This window comes from Saccostrea echinata, unplaced genomic scaffold (genome assembly GCF_033153115.1).
Source record: "Saccostrea echinata isolate AGI-Se365-2 ecotype Australia unplaced genomic scaffold, CSIRO_AGI_Sech_v1 ptg000008l, whole genome shotgun sequence".
Lineage (NCBI taxonomy): Eukaryota > Metazoa > Mollusca > Bivalvia > Ostreida > Ostreidae > Saccostrea > Saccostrea echinata.
Window position 1 is genome coordinate 5032194 of NW_026889757.1, and position 21929 is coordinate 5054122.

Here is a 21929-nt window from a genome sequence, read left to right on the forward strand (position 1 = left end):
ATGTTTAGGCTCTTGTTTGTGTTTTGCCCCTGTCTTTGTGGCAAAAAATGATCAAATATTTACAACTCGTGATTTATCACAACTGTTTGGACGGGATACGCACTCGGGTGTTTTGAAGGATTGTGCACTAATAGGGAGCACTGTATGGGTGGAAATTCTGCGATAGCAGAACTAACAGTGTTCTCATTATGTACATATTTTCGGTTGATACTATCTTTATATATTCCGAAGAGTACTCTCAGCATCAGAAAAAGAAATTGTTCGTTTGTATTGATTCTAAGAGGTAGTGTAATAATTAATTAAATCAAAATAGATATTTCAAAAAATCCTAATTACTTGAAAGTAAGACTACGCCTAAAAAAAAATCTAGGTGGCTTGGATCTTCAAAAGACCCAGATTCATGCTTAAAAAAATCAATTAACTCATTTTCACAGTATCCCAGAAAAGGCAAACATATTTTATTTCATAATTTTTTTTAACTGCATGTTTTTTTTATTTTATTTTATTTTTTTAAATATGAAATCACAGATGTTTATTCTTGTTTACAACTTTATTATATTAGCCCAACTTTTGACCTCCTATTATGATCTGGTACATGTATTGTTATAGACCCTGAACCTGTGTGTTTTCGTATCCCATTTCAACTAACAAGAAAAATACACAGGAGCTTTTATCAAGTGTAGCTGATCTGTTTACATGACTTTAAATTTCTTCATTTTTTTTTCATTTTTAGGGTGTGTGCTTTTTTTAAAAAAATAATTCCTTTTTCGGTATTCTTTACGATAGAGTTGCACGTCATTAACCCACAGAGGGGTTAATCCTCAGCGAGCGTTGATCTTTCGTCATGACTTAACAGAATGTTTGAAGGAATTTGTAGCATTTGTTGTCTTAAATCTGTGTTATAACGCTTACAGAGGCGTCACAGGTAGTAACATTTTTATATACATGTAATGTCATTCTACATGCTCATAAACACTTCGCATCACAGTGGGCCATGTTCTACATCATATTCGAAAAATATGGTTTCTGTGAGTTCGGAAACTACAGTTTGTCCCTCTGTTACTAAACAGTAAAGAATCTTTTCTTTTCAAATCTTCAAACTAATATCTCACTTGATTATTATTAATTCTTAGTTAACTTTATCATGCTTTCTTAAATGGGGCACTACCCTCCACAAGAAGAGACCACCCCGAACCCCCACCCACCCCACCCCCAGTATCAAAACACGTTTGCTGCTGAGGAGAATTTTTTTTAAAAAAAAAAAATGTCACCTGTAAATATACTTCGCATTAGTCGATGAAGGGACAATCCTGGAATGTACTGCTGCCAATCAAAATATTTTAGAGTAAAAATCCATTAACTTAAATACAATTTCAAATTTCACCTTTCATTAAAAGTTTTCTTTAACAACAAAGTAAATGGCCCGGAGTTATTAACCATATAAAGGTCTAATTTCAGGAGTCCTTTATACACTGAAATGGAGAAGACACATCTCCCGTGTTTTGGGAAATCCTCCCCAAGGCCGGTTCAGCTACGTGTACCCGTCCACCCAACTTGGACAATGATTGATGTTCAAGGGAAGGGTTAGAAAGACATGTAATTACGTATAATTAGATATATTCTAGGCATTCCCACATACACGAAGGTTTCCTCCCGTTCACTGGATGGACAATCCAGCATCTTTCTCTAGATCAATTTCTCAGAGGTCACAAATCTAGTAACCTGACAAGCCGTCATTAAGTGGATGCCATGGCATGTTTTGATGATTGTGAGATGTACCCTTATGACCAGGATATAGATCCATCAGCCATATTTAGCAAAGTCACTGGTACTAATTTTACATGAAGTTGTGAAAGGGGCATGAGAATTTTAAACAAGGATAATATCGTGTAAGATTTTCCCCTGGTCATATTTTATTTTTTATGTCTAATGACATTGTGAATAAGGTGGTTTAGGTTACTCAATGTCTCTCCAAATCAGCAGTGCTTTCCTTGCATTTGCTAGGCGTGAATTAATGTAAGGGGTGTACTTGTTATACGTACCAAACTTCAGTCGATTTTGCAGACTTGCAGTCATACGCTGCACTTTGAGCCCATTCAAATACATGCACATCACATAATTTTTTTTTTTTGTAAGGATGTTTAACGTTGATTATTGGTAGATTTAATATCAACCTGATTATAAAAAATATAACGTAGTCATATGAAGCATGACCAAAATATTTTGATTTTGATTAAATTCAATAAAACTAAAGATTTATGGTTAAGGGTTGTCAATATTTGATCAACTCTTTGTCATATTTACCGTAGTTGATTGTCAAAGAGACCGACATATTTATTCAATGATTGACTCCATTTGCTTTAATACAGGTACCTGTGTTAAAGTAATTACAGAAAGAAATTTCACGAAAAATGTACTGCACCTTGAAATTTTGAAATTCAATTTTCAGCTGAACATAAATTAATATTTTTTCATTTTTCCAGTGAATTATTATTTTATTCAGCAAACTAAATCCGGGCTTACTATAAGGTGAGAAAATAGCAAGTAATTTTAGTTTTTAACACTTAGGTATATATAATTACCTGTACCAAAATGTAGAGCTGAATATAACTGAGAATTTAAAGTCTTATCAGATCTTAACGTGTATTTTACGAACTTTTTACAAATAAGAAAAAAAAAACAGGCTTTTAACTTTTCTTAAGGACAAACCACCCAGCTTTCTCGTCTGATTCGAGCATCCATTTAATAGACAACAAACTACTCCTTGTAAGGACGTATATATATTTATTGTACCTGTCTTCTTCAGATTCAATTATCCCTGTCCAAATTTTCATGGTTCAGTAATATTTTTTCCACCTTACCTTTTCTTTCCCGTTTTCATTGTGGCAATCCTGGCCCCTGATTGGCTGTAAATCTATCGTTCAGAAGTCGTCTGCTGGCGCTTGTCATTGCAATGGACTTTATTTAGTTTTCTCTTTCAATAAAACCCCCATCAATGTTTTGCTTATTTCGCTGTTGATTGTTTGTTTACAAGTTTTCGAGTGTTTACTGTGCGAAATGTTCTTCCTTTATCAAAAAAGCCTGTGTTATTTGCAGTCAATCGTTTGGAGTTTTTTAAAATTTTAATAAAGTGCTATCCATCCTCGGAGATAATTAACTATAACGATACACATCGGTAAGCAAAGGAACTTGTGTACTTTGAATATCACTTGTTAAATGTAATCATTTCAAGAAACTTAGTTATGGTTCTTCATTATTCAAATTATCCCTTTTTATTCGTGAAGTCTTACTCGAACGCTGTTATGCTACTTGAGATATAATGTCCTGTACCCCACTTTTGTTTTTGTTTTTTGTTTTTATATTCCCATCCATCGTTGTTGTCACTCGACTCTGTTAATCTGACATTGACATAGATCGAATAATCTACTATAGAAGGCAACACAGCGTGATCCTTTTCTACTTTTACAAGTCTTTCGATAGAACGATCAGAGAAACTTATTGGGCAAGATGACTTAACAAGGAATTATCCGTGGCATACTTTAGCACCCAGCTGACCAGGGACAAAATAAAAAGTCTGATTTGGACATCTCCATAATGAACTGGCTGTTTTATTCATGGACGTGAACGGATAAATTATAACATGTAAGTATTATTGTTCAAATAGTTTTAATATATACTAATTTTCGTTGTTATATAAAGAAAATGAGACGTTTAGATACAATTAAAACAGTAGCGTTATCTAGATTTCAAAGTAAAAGAATTTGTTTAGCATTAAACCGCAGATATAATTACCCTAAATTTGCAGTTTTCTGGGACACAAGTTATTATTCTCGATTCTTTTTTAAATGCATAAACCGGTCTACAATTGTATTCCCACGGTTCTTCTGTGGTTCATAGGAAAATTATAGTTTAAACACCCTGCCGATTGCATAATATATAAAGTAAACTTTCTGTGTAGACTCCTCTTTCACAACTTCGAAGGTTCGAGTGTTTAATTATGCATGAGATCAGTTTTTGATTTTGACAAATAAGAAATTGGAGAGAGAAGTAAAAAAACACCTGAAGGCACAACTTGACACATTCCGGGGATAGTAAATTGATATAGAAGATAGCTATATCGTGTTCTCTAGAACTTTTATTTCACGATTTATTTGTATGCAATTTAATTAACAATTGTACAAAGGATTCTAGCTTGATTGCCTTTTTTTCTTTAAATAATTGCGATTTTGGTTACAATATCAATGCTTGAAGGATAACCATTTTTAGAGGCTGATTAACTATAGTACGATGATTTCTATTGCATATCGCGCAACTATGACATTCTATTCGAACCCTTGCAGAATGTAACAAATTTGAAAGCCGATTTGTTAAATGAAACGTATCTTCTGAATTTTAATGTCGTGTTTGATCTGTATTATTTCTTTTTCTATTGATGAAATGAATTTACATTGTCAGTTGATATGAATTGCAGTGATTGTGGGGTTTAAAACGTACAAGCTACAAGATATTTCCGAATTCTTACACGACCTATTTCATCTAGTCATTTAAATTGTTTTTCTATGGAATTTTGTGCAAATTCAGATAAAATTATTGACAGAGAAAACTTCATATTAAATACCTTACTAATAACCACAATATCTGAAAGAAAATGACAGATTTTCAATACTGATCCACAATTACATTTGTAAAAAGATAAACAAGGATCGAATCTTTCGCAAAATTTTAGAAATAATTTATGTAGATATAAATGTCCACTTTGAGTGCTTTGAGTGGTTTGGATAATCTATAATGGAAGGTCTAGCAAATTGTCCCGAGGTGTTTGTCAAAAGCGACAAGCACAAACCGGTGTAGAAATTGCAACAGAAAACTTAATCTGATAACCTTTACCAGAAGACATATAAAAATTCAAACCAGAATAAATGGCTCATGAATCCTGAATGTATTCAGTTTCTACTTTATGCATGTACCCAAGAAGAGCATAAATTAGCAATTGGTGTGGATATGATTTACACAGCGTGCAATGTTGATCTATTATTCGTATTCAGTATCACTACTTAGGATGTACATGTATAGATCTTTAAATTGTGAGTCGAATGTATAAAATATCAGGAACATGTATACAATAATACTGAATATATCAAATTCTACATAAAAAATATGTACAACACAATACCAATTATATCAAAACTCAACATAAATTATACTAAGGGGATGCATAAAGGATACTAAGCATATCAAATTCTATATTTTACAGGAAAGGTTAGAAGGTCAGACATGTTTAGCTTTCTCTTGTTTTTTCCAATAAGTTCGTGAAACAGGGAAGAGACATTATTAAGTTTTATCAAATACCCAAATAAAGTTCTGAACACTGAGTATTCAGAAGGCTAAGAGTATAGGCATGTGTTTCTCTTGGTTTTCCTATAGATGCCCTGGTTTCTGATACAGAGACATGATAAAATATGAACATTTCTGGAAGATATGATTGAGCAGGGATGACATGCAATCCCTAATGAGTTAATGTCAAACCAGTTCCAATTGATTCTTAAAGCTCTGTCAAAAATAACAAGTTGTCTGTTCGACTCTACTTCCTTCTACCATTTTCAATAAGATTAAGGCAATAAGCACTTTTTGCAGTCGTCATTATTTTCGTTTTGTTACACTGGTGTATATACATGTAGTACATGTATCTATTGCATTGTTCCCTTATCTTACAATGTTTTTTAACATGATGATGACGATATACGTAAGGATTTGGAATGCCAAAGTATCAAGTAGAGTTGTTTTCAAAACAACATCTCTCCAAACGAATAAAATCTATTATAAATTGAATAGCAATAAGAGCGGAGAGTATGCATAGAAACGAACGTTTATTAGAAATCCTGTTTCTACCGCATTAGCCGTTACTATTCTTTATTTGCTGGCTAACTCTCGACTTTCACTTCTACACACAGAAAAACCAGCATCCCAGAGGACCCCTTTGTTATGTACGGTGAAATATCTTTAATTACTCTGTTTAGGAGAACTATATCTCATTCAAGTCACAGTGATCACTTGCTGAGGCCCCTGTTTTGTATAACTTATTCGTTCATTAAAAACATTGCAATACCAATGAATTTGGAGAGGTCGAATAGGGACATCATCACGACAAAATTAATGAATAATCAATCAGGATTGAGAGAAATTGCTCTGTATCTTGCTTTATTGAATCATTGGTATTAGCTTTGGGGGAAAATTACGATCCTATCTCGGCAATTCAACGTACATTGTACAGCAAAGCGCTTTGTTTCTAAAACTTGTCGCCTACATGGCTTAGTTTGCATGCACAGTAATTATAAGACAAATGTCCTAAGCATTAGAACAATTTAGTCGATTCCTCATTTCTATTTTTTTTTTTTTTTTTTTTTTTTGTCAAATTTTGTATTGATGTTAACTTTGTTTTCTAAATTTCAACATCCCTGCTATTTGTACCAGTTCAGTGATCCCTTAAACCAACAAGCATTCTGAGAGTATTGCATTAGCAATACTAGTCCCCTACCGGCAAGTGTAATCTGGTTCCGTTCCCGTTAAGAATTGAAAATGGCATAATTCCGTCAAAAATTAATGAAGCGGGACGAAATGCAAACTTGATCTTTAACTAATCAAGGTAAAGCCACATACCAAAAATCAGCTCAATATCTACAAGCGTTTAGAAGAAAATTGCGGAAAACCCGTAAAAATTGAAAGGCCGTAATTCCGTCAAAAATCAACGAAGCGGAACGAAATGCAAACTTGATCTGTAACTCATCAAGATACACTCACATACCAAAAATCAGCTCAATATCTGCAAGCGTTTAGGAAAAAAGTGCGGAAAACCAAGTGGGACAGACAGACAGAGGGACAGACAGACAGATAGACAGACAGAGGGACAGACAGACGGACAAACGGACGGACAGACTCAGAGGAAACCTATAGTCCCCTCCGGTTTCACCGGTAGGGGACTAATAAGCAATCAAATGTTTCTAAAAGCTTATCAATATTTTTAGATATCTTTACAGTATTAATCAAGTATTCTTAGTGTTAATTGTTAAAGATGTTCGGTTTTTTTTCCTGGAAAGATTACCTAATAAATTCAAATCCCCTTCGTAATTAAAACAAGACTCAGTCAAACGGTAACATTCGATTGGTTTGTCTGGTTTATTTTTCTTACTATTTTTGTATAAATTGCATATGCACTGCCACATTGACAATTTGAGAAGCAAATTCCTTTCATCTCTTGCAATCTCCCCATTGTCCAGTTCTCATACACTCTGGCTTGTTCGTCCATATCAGACAATAGAAATCCAATGCCACTTAAGGGAGGTGTTTGTAGCAGATATCTTTCTTGGGGACACTATCCGTTCAATGATTACTAGTAACCATGGTAACATGAAATTAATAGATTAAATGATTTGGGGATCTCTTATTCTCGAGGAACTCTTGATCAAGATTTATGATAAGAAATTTTTGCAAACACTGTGATATTTATACATCTAAACACAGCTGGGGATTTTTTTTCAGCAGTTAAAAGAAGTTAAGCTGTTTGAAGCATTTGAAAGTTGTTTGATTCTAGTTGAACATTTTAAAAATCTATTTGGAATCTGTTGATGTAAGGTTATTTATAAAATCTGGAATTTCGGAGGAATAAATGCTCCAGATATGTTTTCTCTATAGCTTGATGGTTTATATATATAAATGAATGGCTCAACTCTCCTATGTAAAATGAATGCGTGGCTATTTATTTGTTTGTTTTCATCATTCACTTATTTGGAGACGAAATTATAACTGAAAATTTATATCTACTGAATTTATTTCTTTAAAAAAAAGAGAGAGAGACGACTGTATTGAACTGAGCGGTTACATACTTACACCAATTCCTATAACACGTTGAGAAATTTGTTATATATGTAAAACTGAATCTACAAATACCAAATCCCTGTCATTTTAGCTTCCTTTGCTCATATCACGTAATAATATTTTTTTTTTAATTTACAGTCATTGAAAAAAGTAATCATATAAAATTTGTTTTATGACTTATCTGTATTCCACATGACTTGGTCAGTGCTTAAGAACATTATCAGCTATGCTTTTCTGTTGGCATAATTGTATTTCATTTAACAATAGCTGAGTAAATAGTCGGGTTTGGATGATAGCATTAATAAATAAAAATAATTACTCTTTGTAGTTGCTACAGGAGGATAAAATCACGTTTAATTCACCTTAACAAGGGTAGGGGTTCCGCTTGTCTATTTCCGCCGGTATTGTTTAGCATGGAGATCCTAATGTAAAGGGAATTGGACTTGTAAGTGGCTCTTGATCGATTTCCCAATGACCAGGCGTTTTGGTTAAGTATACATTTTTGAGGAATTTTAACAAAAGAGTTACAAATGATGGGTTTGAGTTTTGTCATCTGACTATCAGAGTGTATTAATTTTACTCTAAGAGTATATGATGGGGGTAACTTCTTCTTTCTGGGTTTCTGCTACAGAAGTTGGGAGAAATATTCATCACACGATTGTGACGTGAGACTTAAAAGGTTTCTCAGCAATTTCTCTCCATCAGTTGACAAACTCTTAATTGTTAATAGCGGTCTCTTAGCATTCCAACTTTCGCTCGAGATTCTCTCCCTCAAATGAATTTGACTATGGTTTATAACTGTCATTTATTTGCCGAACGGTCCTTTGAAATATTCTTTAAGATAATAGAAGAACATAACTGTAAATGTACTAAATCGAGCGACTACAAAGACAGTTTTGAAAATTTATGATAACCTGCTTGATGTGCTTGGCATTCATTTACTAATGAAAGTCACCCACTGTCACGTGTGTCGAAGACAATTTTATGAAATCCTGATAACTGACCACATAGGAAATATGACATGGCCAGATGGTTTGAGTAATGACCAGAAATGTGGACAATGGTGATATCGATTTTCCCCGATATCCTCGTCCTATCTTATCATAATTATAAAGTATTATTAAACAATAAACACTCTTATCGCAGTATTTCTCTTGTATACTTATTCCACATATAGTCATCTTTAGACCGTTCCCTATACCATCATCACTGACCCCAACTTATATCATGCTATATACAGTAAAGAAATTTCTTTTAAAGACAAACGTAGGTTTGTAAGATCCATCAACCTGATTTTATGATACCACACTTAGGAGCTTTTTAATCGGATTTAAAGTACCATAAACACACAACGATACGCGCTTAGACATTGCATCTTTACTTATAATGGCGGGATTATCCTCTCTACGATAGTAAACAACAGATCTATTGAAATGAATTATACCAGGGTATTCTACCATTGATTTTAAGACTTGCAGTAAATGGCCATGGGAAATTTAAAATAAATTATACTGGAGCAGTAAATGTAAAATTTCACTTAGTTCACGCTAGAATATTATTGAGTTTGATAGTAAAGTATTACGTTGTCGAATTTCATCAATACACATTGACAAGTAAATAAAATGTACTGTTTTAGGTCGTTCTCTGTGGAATTCGTCCCTTACACGAAATGCCAGGGCTTGTTTTATATCCCCATGAGACATCGCTTGTGTTCACTTTTAAAGACAAAGTAGGTTAAAAAAAAAATAAGATTTAGGGTGACAAATCTTTGTAGCAATGGGATTTTTGCAAGGAAAGCCCCCCCCCCCCCCTCGAATTTATGAAATTGCTGCAGTAGTGAATTGCTTTTCTCCAGTTGATGAGTTTTTTCTTTGATATGAAGTTTGCTTTACATGTACATGTATGTTGTATTTTTAATCTTAATATAAGGATTGCTTTTTCTTTTTGCCATTTATAAAGTGAATTTTAATGATCAAAGTTCCTTTGTGTTGTTTATATTATTATTTCATAAGGACTAGTCCAGGAATTATTATTCCCCTTTCGAAGAAGGGAGGCGGGCATATTGCTTTGCTGCTGCCTGTAAGTCGATCGGCTGTCTAGCTGTATGTCTGTCGGTCCACCAACACTTTCCGTTCATTTTCTTCGCAGACGTTGCACATTCTGAAATGAAATTTAGTATACAGATTTATTATAAGAATATCTAAGTCAAGATTTGTTTTGGGTGCGATTGAGCAATTTTTGACAGAGTTATGCCCCTTGAACTTAGAAAAATTCCAATTATTTGCAGTTTCTGTTCATTTTCTTTGCAGAGGTTGCACATACTGAAATGAAAATTGGTATACAGATTTATCATAAAAATATCTAGGTCAAGTTGTGTTTTGATTACGATCGAATTATTTTTGACAGATTTATACCCCTTGGACTTAGAAAAATTCCAATTATTTAGGGGGGTGGGAGCATAAGTGTTTCACAAACATCTCTTGTTTAATTAAGTTTTATGTAATGAAAAAAAAAGATACTTGGCATGGGTATGTATTTCAGTTAAAATCTGTTTATATTTACGGTAATGACTGATTTTAACTTACCGCACAAAACCCGAGCTAGGCTTTTAAGAAAATTATTTAACAATAAAAATTGTCCTGGTTTCAGGCCATCAGGACATTGTGACACAGTATCTAACAAGGGAACACTCGGTATATAGAACCTGGTTATTAAAGTGTTTTTGAATTTGAATAAAGCAATGAATCAGATGTTTTTAAAGAATGCGTTTGAAAATGAATAATAGAAGCTCGAATACCCAGTAATTTTCTGTTATGTAATATTTTTTTCCAGCGGCTACTTTTGCAAATTAGGTAGAAATATCCCTGCAGACTTATCAAATATATTTTCAGCGGTGGTTGATTCTGGTTTCTTTCTTTCAGAAACTTAAGGTTTATTTACTTAACCCTATTTCTTTGACATTTATCTTTTCTATCTTTTCAAAACCTGAATTACAAAGAGGCATACTCTTTCTAGAATTGCAAAGCAATAATAGCAAGTCATGTTTCTCTAAAAGGCTAATTGCATATACTGTATATGTTGCAATGTATTCTGATGCACATTAGACTTTTTTCCTCTTTGGGGCAATTTAGGTTTTTTCTTGTTTTGCAATTCCTATAATATGACTCAAGGTTGCTAATTTGTTAAAATGAAATGGGGTTTAACATTTAATTGCAAAATCGTAGTGCCAAAGACAACAGAAATTAAGCTTGTGACAGATTACTAGTATGTTGTCACAAAAAAATGTTCTTATTGATCACAATTGGGTTGTCTGGCAATAACTCACATGCAAATGTTTAACGCCGTATCTTGGCATCTTTTTCCTTGTGCTTTGTCCGATACTTTATTGCCAAAAAATAATTATTAGGAAAATAAATCATAACGGGACATGAAATGTCCAACAGAATTAAAAATATGTTCGAACACGAAACATGTGCCTTTAATCTTTAAAGTCATCACCAATATGAAGATCAATACCCCCTCGCATTTTCTATTTTCTACAAAGTGATATTTTATGAAAGTTGTGAGATGCATGATTGATGTCAGTTTCAATTGGACTGTGCCAAAGGGACTTCCAATTATCTAAATTTAGATCGACTGCAGGACCATAATTATTTCTTCATCAACATGGATTCATATAAGAGAAAAAGTTCACAACGGGCGCTTCATTTCTAACAAATAACTGGACAAACAAAAGAGAAAATGATAATAAACAAAAAAAATCTATACAGTATTTGCACCTTATGGACTCTTTATATGAGGGAAGTTAATCTTTTAGCTTGTATATGTAACATTGGGAAAGAGTCCAGTGGGTTATAACGCTCACCTTAGTCATACTCCTCTCTAATTGAATCTTCAAACGCTGTTCTCACTTTAGATGTTACATGTACACTTAATACAGTTCATCTCAGTTGTGTATTACAATCTTGTTAACTATTAATATATACATTTGTGGTATCTCTCTATTATATAAACATGCAGAGAGCAAATATCTTCATAACTGTATGAAGTTTTTCGAAGGTCATAGGTCATTACGTGACCCAATCACACAGCGCAGTAATATCTACATAAAAAGACTTACTCCACTAAGCAATATAGCATGTTTTTCATACATAAAAATGTACAAAATACTCTAGTAAATTATAATAATCATTTTATTTACAATGTAAACGAGTATTTAATACAGTTTTTGATCGGTTTTACATAGAGAATAGAAAACTACATGTTATAAGTTCCATGTCTGAGCTGCATAGTCTCAACGTTTACCCTTATTTTTCTCGCAGACCTCTGAATGCTATAATTTTTTTTCGTTAAACTTTACTCACAATAAATTTGAAAATCTGTTGAAAAATATCAATGTAATGCAATCACGCCACAAACAGCTGACAAACACTGCACTTTGGAAGTTCGGTAGGCACACCTCCATCATCGAGATCGTTGTGACGTTGTCTTAACAATGTAAGCTGTCGCCAGTGTCTCCATGTCAACATCATAAATTAATATAAATATGCCTTACTGAAATCGTAGATTTTATGGTTTTGATCAAATTTTGTACTTGATTTCAAGTTATCTGGTCCGGACAAGTGTCTCCATCCATCCCTTTCCTACCGAAATTCCTCCAACTTTTTATTATCAAACATCGGACGTGTTTCTTGTGTTTTTTAACATCGAATATGGGTTCTCATGAATACAAAAATTCCCAGACACCAATATGCTCACTATAATTGATCGCAAGTAGCCTTTCACAGAATATTCCCTTCAAAACAGAATCCTTTGCCAGATGAATTTGAAGCGTAACCGCTTTTCAAGCCGATTTACACCTAGCGTAATTTGTCGAAATCTACGACGTGCGGTTAGTGCAATATTTATATTCTATTACATTCAATTGTCCATCTCAAATGTATATATAAGTAATAAATAACAAGTTTAAAAACTTCAATGGGAATTGAAGTGGGTCGGTACGTGATCAAATCTTCTTAGAAGGCCTTCGGCCTTCACAGGATTTGATCACGTGACCGACCCACTTCAATTCCCATTGAAGTTTTTAAACTTGTTATTTATTTCTTAAATGACGTTTATCAGCATGATTCTATTTAGAATTTTGGGACACGATTTGTTGACAATGTTGTAATGTTTGGTAAATACACTGCATAGTGGGCAAAACAATCTATTACAAAGAAAAACACTTCGGTCTTGTTCTTTTCAAAGAGAAGCTTTGTATGCATTCTTACATTTAATTTTGTTTCTCCTGTTTTATCTTATCCTGATCCATGAAATCATGATTTTAACAAACATAATACGAGAACTAATTCCACGAGGATGCTTGCATTTGACAAATAGTAGTCCAACTATTCTTGAGGAAAAAAGTATGTATATTATATACATGTACGTATTTACGTTAGGTATTCATTCATTTCTCTTCACGTATCATTTGAAATAAAATAGCTAGGTTCACATCCTCATGCATTACAAACAATAAGTATCATTAACATCAGATGATGTACGTTAAATAAGTAAAAATAAGGAAATAACCAGAGTTCGTCAATTTCCATGGGTTTGAATGTAATAAATGAATAGGCTGAATGTAAATATCAGTAAATTTCATGCTTTTAGCTCACTTGAACTGAAAACTCAAGTGTGCTTTTCTGATCACATTTTGTCCGGCGTCCGTTGTCGCATAATTTACGTTCCGGGTAACTTAGCGTTCCGGCCGGAACGCTAAATACCTATAATATTGGTTCCGGGCTATAATAAACGTTCCGGCCCGCGTAAGTTTGGTTCCGGCCATAATAAACGTTCCGGGCATCCAAGCACCCTTTTAAAAACTTTATTTATAATTAATATTTACAAATAATTTGGATTTTTTCTTTCTCTTAACGGGTTATACGATGCAGCAGGATTTACACGTATATCGATTTAGAAGAAGTCCCAATATACGGTCTTAATACATGTACCAATACTATAATCCATGGAATTACACGTAATTATGTTGTTTCTTTGTAAACAAAAGAACGCGAAGGTGTGAAACTTGTTTACATTGATATACCCCTTCATGTTGTTTTATGACTCCCTTCTATCGATACAATGTGCATTCATGCGAATCGCTGTATGTCACTTCCGCAATTTTAAATGAGTTTTAGGCAAAGGGCACCCCGATCAGCTGGTAATGCTAATACATGTAGATGAATTATATTTACGATTAAAAAAATTACTGGATAATATTTTGATATCTTTATATATATTTTTTCAAACACCCATTGCGTTTTTGTAAAACCAACTATATAATTAAATCACATTACGTGAATGAACATAATAGGAGATGTGTGGGCGACGGACTTGCAAAGGTGTGAATAAACATAAATTTCAGCGGAAAATTTATAAAGTATTTAATATGAAGAAAAGCAATTTCCTGTAATAATTCAGTAAAAAAATTTGTGGATTTTTTTTCTCGGATAAAATTTATTTTTTAAACAGTCAATGTAATGCCAGCAAAATATGACGAACTTTAAAATTTCTAAGATCCCGATTCTAGCAAAGGTTTCAAGGTCACGGCTAAAAACTATTGAATAAAACTCAGCTCATTTTTATTTATACAGGTAAGTGCAACTTATCAGCATTTGTAATAATAATTCTGAAGAGGAAATGTAATACAGATACAGATTTGTATTTTACAATCCTGAGAAATTAATAGTATTGTTAAGCCTGCGCAAAATCCTACCCCACCCCCCCCACCCCCCCCCCACCCCCCCCCCCAACAGGGGGCAGAAAACTTAGCCCGACTGGCTAACGGAAGAGGCATAGATATAATTATATTTTACTTAACAATTTGTTGAATGTAAGTATGTATTTTAATTTCCGCTTAAATGTCCCATTTTTCGCTAAAACGTCCATTTTTCCCCGCTAAAATGTCGAACGCCGAGATTTATATACCATGTATTCAGAACTCAGTTTTCAAAAGGCATATCTGAATGATATATTATATAAATAAACGAAGTTTCAAAACAATAATTATTTGGGAAGAAGAAGAGATTATTCTGTAATTCTGTTAGAACATGTTTTCCGCTATAGAATGCAGTGGAAAATGGAAAATATCCCCCTCCCCCCGTGAAACTAAAATGCGGCGTGTAATTTTCGTCAGTTTAAAACTGCACAGCTCCATTTAAGTTAGACGAATTAGGCTTTCATCTTGTAATCTTGAAAATGAGACAGGACGTCATAATAAAATACTTAAGGAGAGTGGAATGTGTAGAATGTGTTCAAGTGAACATGCGTGGATCTAAAAATATTTCAGGGGGGGGGGGGGTGTTGAAGATGAAATGAGAGTTGTTATAATGTACGAACGAAAACTTTAACTGGGAGGGGGCAGTGGTGAAGTAGAGGATGAATACCATTTTGTTTTAAATTGCCTGCATTTTTAAAAGCTTCTATAAAAATATGTCGAGAAGTATTACTGACAGAAGACGTCTTTTTTTCAAATTTGTACAATTATTAAGTGCTCACAAGGTCCATGATCTCTGTAATTTTGGGACATATATCCATTATGCCTTTAAGTTGAGAAAAAGTTTTTTTCTTATATGATATGGTAATTCTCCATGATATAATTATATATTACGGTTGAGTCATCTATAAAAACTACCATACAATGCCATTGTGTATTATTACATGTATGCATTGTTTGTTATTGTTGAAATGCAATAAGATATATGTCTAAAGAAATTGATAATAATATTTTTTTAAGGCTAAAATTGAAAGATTATGTGTCAAAGACAGGGTTACATACTCACATTAAATACTGGAATTGTTTTAGATTAATAGTTAAAATCAAAGTACTGAAAGTACTGAAAGCCGGGCTTTAATATGTTCGAGTGTATTGTCTAATCCTAAATTAGTACATATTTGAAAATCTTTCTTTCTGACCATTGATATTTAACAGGTAGAGTTTGTATGATTATAATTAACAATAACCCATCTACCAATAATTAAAATTTACGGTCCAGAACCCAACGTTAAGACCCCAGGATAGGACTTGGTGATATTTTTAATGAAAATACATTTATACCTTTCTAAACATTAAGCTCACAATGGTTATGCACTTTGAGTGGTTTTGCTGATTCATACAGGCACATATATAGTATCGGAGGAGCTAGGGGTGTCACCATTTTTCAAACATAAACTTTTACAATGGACAACGTACATTGAAAGGTTGATTGACTCTTCGCAATCAAATTTAAATTGGAAGTTTCAACTCACTCTTCGTAATATAAACCAGGTATTTATCACGAGCGACGAACAGATTTACTAAAAGCAAAATGGATAGTCTAATTTTAATTAGATTGTACCCATCATTTTATTGTAGCATATTAAAAGTACGGTAATTTGGTAATGAATTAATGAAATTCGAAATGTGAAAGTAAGTTGTAGCCCACCCCTACTCCTTCTCAAACGGAATAGGATTTTCGGGTTTGGAAATTCTCCTTTTTCTGATAATGATACTACATGCCTGTATTAATCAGAAAAGAAATATTCTTTATTTTTGGTCCTCTAGGAAACCAGCTGCACGAAAATTATAATTATCTAATCTTTATGACATGAATTTGAGTCTAGTTCTAGTTCCAGGTTCGGCCATAATGGTCATTGCCTGAGAAAATCATGATGTATTCAGGTCTTTATGGCTCGTACAAAGATGGCTCTTCATTCTGAACAGGAAGTTTTGAAGCAAAGACTAACCAACTTTTTCTGAAAAATTATAATGTGTTGTACTTAGATAAAGACTAATGAACATTTTTATATGTTGTTTTCTTTTAATTATATATTAACATAAACGATTTTTATTTCCCAGCACCCTTGAGAGCTTGCATGTGTTTTAAGACCAATTTTTTTTTTTTTTTTTTTTTTTTGGAATGCGCACGCACGCTCAATATACTGTAAAGCGCTTTGGGAGCACATGCGAGATGAATCCAAGGTGAGAAGTCTCGAACAAAATTTTCACATTCAAAACATACCATTGACTTTTCACTAAAAATTTGATCTGAATTTGTAAGCATAAAAATTTTCGACGCTAAATTGATTGTTAAATGGGTATAAATAATTTATATATTATACATAAACATATTCACATGAAATTTCTATCTTAAAGTTTACATTTTTATTTATTTATATTCCATGCTTCACAGAATATAAATCTATATCCAAGTCATTTAAATTAATACTATTAAATTAAAATATTAACCAAATGGAATCGCATTGTTTATTTCATATTATGAAAGAAAACAAATAGTTTTGAACTTCATTTACATCACCTTTACACAAGATCTTAGTCGCCCGCGTGGCGGAATGGTAAGAGCGTCTGCTCTAGAGTCGCGAAGTAAGGAGTTAATCCTTACGTCGCGGGTTCGAATCCCACTGTGGGACGTGGAGACCGGTCCTTCCGTTGAGACCGTATAAACCGAGGGCCCGTGTCGCAATAGGTGCTTGCACGAAAAAGATCCCTCACTGCTCAATGGCCGTAAGTGCCGAGTATAGGACAAAATTTGGAGCTCTCCACCGGCAAGTGGTAGTGACTCCATATGAGTGAAAAAAATTCTCGAGAGGGACGTTAAACAACATACAAACAAACAAACACAAGATCTTAACCATCATAAGGATTTTTGTTCGAAATTATTTATTAGAAAGGAAAAGTTATTTTAATTGCATTCAGGGTTATCGAAGTAATACCGTATTTTCAAACCCTTTTCTTTAAACGCATTCAAATTTTAACTTTTTTATTTGAGTAGTAATATATTGAAAACATTTCAGCATTACCAGTATTACAACTGTAAGATTAATCTTCATGAATATTTACATACATACATCATTAGGCTAAAAAAAATTGTTTGTTTCCGGTTATACCCGACTGACCTCCTACACATTTTTTTTTCAGAAAATTACGAGTATCCGTAACTGTCTCTTTGTTTTACGAATTCGTAATGGCGGCGCACTTGTTTGCTGCAAGTAGTCGGTGTTCGCTGTTATTTTATGCCGTTAATATAATCATAAAATCATCATCTTTTTGCAATTATTTTGAAAGGAAAAATTTAATAAATTGTCTCCTGTTAAGCCGTTTTCACAAGATCAACCCTGAAAATATCAGCAGGAATTAACACGGTATCGTACCAAATTACATCTGATAAATGACCACCGATGTTTTTAAAATCCATTATTACATTAAATTTCTTGCCATTCAAGACACCTTAATGCTATACTGATCTTAAAAAAAACAATTACAGATATCACGACATTGTCAGTGGGCTTACTGTTTATACATGCATCACGGACGTAAATAAATATAGGTCAGACTAATTATACTATAATATCAGTAAACGAACAAAAAATGTCATACAATTTTTTTTAATTCTACCAATAACATATGGCTAGTGAGGGGAATATATAAGTCATTTGTTTTATTTAATGTCACTAATTTAAACATTTAAGGTCACTAATTTTAACTTTTAAGAAAACAATTAATTTTTTACAAAAAATTTTTGTCTGTCAATTGCCAAACTTTTTTTTAACAGAATGTTAAACCATATGGTTTGCTGATTTTTCTTTAGATAGATTTGAATTAGAATTTAATTAAAAAAAAAAATTCATATTGGTTTAATAATTTATGTAATTCATAGTTAAAGAAATGCACATATTTTTAGAGATATTCTTAAAGTTTCAAACAAACAATACTTTTATCGCCGACTAGATACACCAGATACACCATGTACAATTGTCAGGCGACCTAATTCAGGTATAACGCACAATTCTTTAAACTCCAATTTACTTATCTATTTATTTGCTGAAAGACAAAATAGAGAATATAACCACTCACATAACATCGACGAAAACGATATGAAATATAGCCAACCTGTCGAAAAGCCCGCGCTTATTGAAAATAGTTCGCTTACAATATGCATTCAGTAGCGTATGTGCACAAATTGTTATATCAGGATAATAATAAAGTAAATATCTAATTCCTCTTTCAATTTAATTCTCAAACAAAAATATTGATCAATTAACAATTCCGTAGATTGAGATGTAAAAAAAATATTTGTTTAGTATCGTCTTTCAATGTGACTATTTTGTTTATCGGAAGCGTCTGCTTTGACGCTGTTAGGCTTTTTGTTTACTTTTCTGAACGTGCTATTTATAGTAAGGCAGTCGATCACGATGCCTACAGCCAGGACTTTGCTTTCAGCAAAGCCCGGCTAAAAAAGTTCAAACGCTTTAACGTAAACACATTAGGTATAAAGTGAGTCGTAATAAAAACAAAATGCGTTTGTGAAACACTGATGCTCCCGCACGCCAGTCTTTTGTGAAGGGTAAAGTTTCTGAAGTGCAAGTTAAACTCTAAGCTCAAGGTCAAGAGATCAAAAATGTCGTTTTCCAAAAAAGGAGCTGTATCAATGAAAATACCTGTGAAATATGAAAGCCCAAGAACCAACCGTTCAAAAGTTATATATGGCCAAGGTTATAGTTTTTAAAAAGTGGGTCAAACTCAAAGGGTCAAAATCAATGATACCCAGGGAAAGGACCCGTCACATGAAATATACATGTGAAATATAAAAGCCCTAGCATCAAATGTCAAAAGTTATGGCCAAGGTTAAATTAAAGGGTTTTTTTTAATAGTTCAAACTCCAAGGTCAAGGTCAAAATTGTTGGTATCCTAGAGAAAGTCTTGTCACTAGAAATACACCTGTGAAATTAAAATTACATATACTCTGGCTATTGTAACCTGGAACGTCTATTATAACCGTTAACTTGGTCCCGGGTTATTTTATCTTTGTTATAAAGTGGGAGAAAATGAACAGGTAACAAATAACTTTGAAATTACTCTTATATAAATATTGCATATAGTTGAATGCACCACAAGAAAACCATTGTCAATCGAGGCGCAGCCGAGGTTGACAATGGTTTTCGAAAGGTGAAAATTTTAAATGTTAAACGCAACTACATGCAATATTTATTATATTATACTGAATTTTTATACAAATACATGTACACATAACAGTGTTGCATGTTGCTACGCTGGAATGCGTGGCTTCATCATTCAGCGGGTAATCGTGTTTTTTAAACAAAATAATGTTTCTCGACGAATCAGTTTTAACTAATTTACATGAAAGTATAATATCAGAAATTGTAACCCGGAACATTATTTGTGGTTCCGGGCTAAAGTGGAAAAGAAACAACCTAGTAACAAAAGATATTTGAAAATACTCTCAGCAATTCTAACATAAACGTTAATTATGACCATAATTTTAGTTCCGGGCTACTTTATCTTCCTAATAAAGTGGAAAAGGAACGACCTAGTAACAAAGATATTTGAAAATACTCTCAGCAATTCCAACCCGGAACGTTAATCATGACCATAATTGTAGTTCCGGGCTACTTTATCTTCGTAATAAAGTGGAAAAGAAACAACCTAGTAACAAAGATATTTGAAAATACTCTCAGCAATTCTAACCCGGAACGTTAATTATGACCATAGTTTTGGTTCCGGGCTACTTCATCTTCGTAATAAAGTGGAAAAGAAACAACCTAGTAACAAAGATATTTGAAAATACTCTCAGCAATTCTAACCCGGAACGTTAATTATGACCATAATTTTAGTTCCGGGCTACTTTATCTTTGTAATAAAGTGGAAAAGAAACAACCTTGCAACAAAAATATTTGAAAATACATAGCAATTCTAACCCGGAACGTTAATTATGACCATAATTTTAGTTCCGGGCTACTTTATCTTTGTAATAAAGTGGAAAAGAAACAACCTAGTAACAAAAATATTTGAAAATACATAGCAATTGTAAGCCGGAACGTTAATTATGAACATAATTTTAGTTCCGGGCTACTTTATCTTCCTAATAAAGTGGAGAAGAAACAACCTTGTAACAACGATATTTAAAAATTCTCTCAGCAATTCTAACCCGGAACGTTAATTATGATCATAATTTTAGTTCCGGGCTACTTTATCTTCGTTATAAAGTGGAAAAGAAACAACCTAGTAACAAAGATATTTGAAAATACTCTCAGCAATTCTAACCCGGAAAGTTAATTATGGCCATAATTTTGGTTCTGGGCTAGTTTATCTTCCTAATAAAGTGAAAAAGAAACAGCCTAGTAACAAATATGATTGAAAATATATAGCAATTGTAACCCGGAACGTTAATTATGACCATAATTTTAGTTCCGGGCTACTTTATCTTTGTAATAAAGTGGAAAAGAAACAACCTTGTAACAAAAATATTTGAAAATACATAGCAATTGTAAGCCGGAACGTTAATTATGACCATAATTTTAGTTCCGGGCTACTTTATCTTCGTTATAAAGTGGAAAAGAAACAACCTAGTAACAAAGATATTTGAAAATACTCTCAGCACTTCCAACCCAGAAAGTTAATTATGGCCATAATTTTGGTTCTGGGCTACTTTTTCTTTGTAATAAAGTGGAAAAGAAACAACCTTGTAACAGAAATATTTGAAAATACTCTCAGCAATTCTTACCCGGAACGTTAATTATGATCATAATTTTAGTTCCGGGCTACTTCATCTTCGTTATAAAGTGGAAAAGAAACAACCTAGTACATGTAACAAATATGTTTGAAAATACTCTCCGCAATTGTAACCTGGAACGTTAATTCTGACAATAATTATGGTTCCGGACTTTTTATCTTCGTAATAAAGTGAAACAGAAACAACTTAGTTACAAAAAAGTCTGAATTTATTTTACTATTATCTTTTTATAAGGTGGAATACAATGAACAGGAAACAAAAATGTTTGATATTAGTCTCAGAAATTGTAACCTGGAATGATAATTATTTTTAATTAAAAAAAAAATTAATTTACAATTTTACATTTTTGCAGATGCTATAATTTAAACTCCTCCCTTTTTTTTGGAGGGGGGGGGGCTCAGATAATTAACTAACAATTTTTTTAATAATTTTTATTTTTGGAGCTGTTATAACCTCCTTTTTTTCAAATTTGGGGGAGGGGGCTGA

The 21929-nt window shown here is 33.0% G+C and overlaps 1 protein-coding gene across 3 annotated transcripts in view; it reads left to right on the forward strand.

Moving 5' to 3' along the window:
* The first annotated feature begins 2975 nt into the window (after positions 1 to 2975).
* Positions 2976 to 21929, forward strand: part of LOC133180964 (protocadherin Fat 3-like) — a 37237-nt gene continuing 18283 nt past the window's right edge. The window contains exons 1-2 of one of the 3 annotated variants that reach the window (XM_061315443.1): positions 2976 to 3175; positions 3470 to 3642. The gene's annotated coding sequence lies outside the window, so the exon portion shown is untranslated. Of the gene's footprint in view, positions 3176 to 3201; positions 3643 to 21929 lie in introns of those variants that run through there. The other 2 variants (XM_061315442.1, XM_061315444.1) reach the window with 2 other exon arrangements.